Source organism: Arachis ipaensis, chromosome B07 (genome assembly GCF_000816755.2).
Source record: "Arachis ipaensis cultivar K30076 chromosome B07, Araip1.1, whole genome shotgun sequence".
In the NCBI taxonomy this organism is placed as follows: domain Eukaryota; kingdom Viridiplantae; phylum Streptophyta; class Magnoliopsida; order Fabales; family Fabaceae; genus Arachis; species Arachis ipaensis.
In genome coordinates, this window is record NC_029791.2 from 19,826,271 (window position 1) to 19,827,510 (window position 1,240).

The window sequence follows — 1,240 nt, forward strand, 5'->3', positions numbered from 1 at the left end:
TGTGTCCCTACTTTTTGGAGGTACTGAAATACTGAAATTTTAGGGACAGAGACAGAAATTTTAGTATCAGTCTCTGAACTAACAAACATGATACTGTGTCTCAGTCTCTCAGTCTCTGTCTCAGTATCTCAAAACAAACGCTACCTTAATACTTGTGTTTCTGAAACAGTGGACAATGACTTATTTATACATATTGCACGTAGCAATTATGATTAGTTACGTATACAAATAGTTGTATATTTTCTATTGCCAATAGATACAATATTTTGACTTTTAAACATATACAATTCTTAAAGAGTTGTGTCCCTTTAGCTTATAGACACAATATTTTGAACATACACAATTCTTAAAGAGTTGTGTCCCTTTAGCCAATAGACACAATGTTTTGAACATACACAATTCTTAAAAGATTGTGTCCATTTAACTAAATAGTACTAAACGGTTAATAATCATTTATTATTAATAATAATATTAATAATATTAATTAATTAAATTTATAAATATCCTTCATTTTTAGTTGCATTATCTTTGTTTTAATTTAATCTGAGAAGTAAAATGATGTTCTAATCTTTTTCACAATTCATGAGTATAAATACATTCAACCATTTCTGTAGTGAATAGTTTGGACATTGAAACTAGTTAGTAACCAAGATTTTTTCAAGACATCTTTTTTTTTTCGTTTATATTTTAAATTTATAGATCTGACGGTTGCATCTGCTAATGTGATAAATTTTTTTGGCACGTCTTTTTCATAAGGTGATTTAACAGATCTTTTCTTTCAATCATAAATTTTGTTTGGTCATTCTATTGTAGACAATTTTCATCATCAAATTTTATTAAAATTAGAGTTGAAATGAATCCTAGAATAGATTGTGACTAATTGTAACCTAGATTGAAACAATTAAAGTTGTGTTTGTAGTTGCCATAGAAATTATAAAATTTAATCTCTGATATCATGAATAATGTATCAAATCTAGATTGAGAGAAACGAAGAACTAGAAGGTGAAATTCAGAGAATTGGAAGAAAAAAAGAGAAACGAAATGTAGAGATGAATTTATTATTATGAAAATATTATTTTATTTAAGACTTCTTACATCTCAAATCACAACTTTCACTCTTATATAACAATGAATAGGAATAGCAATACCACCCGAACTCGCGGGTACTCACTCTATTCCTACACGCTCGAGGCGGGTAATTACCCGCCCCGCACGGGGACAGATTTTTAGCGGTTAGCGG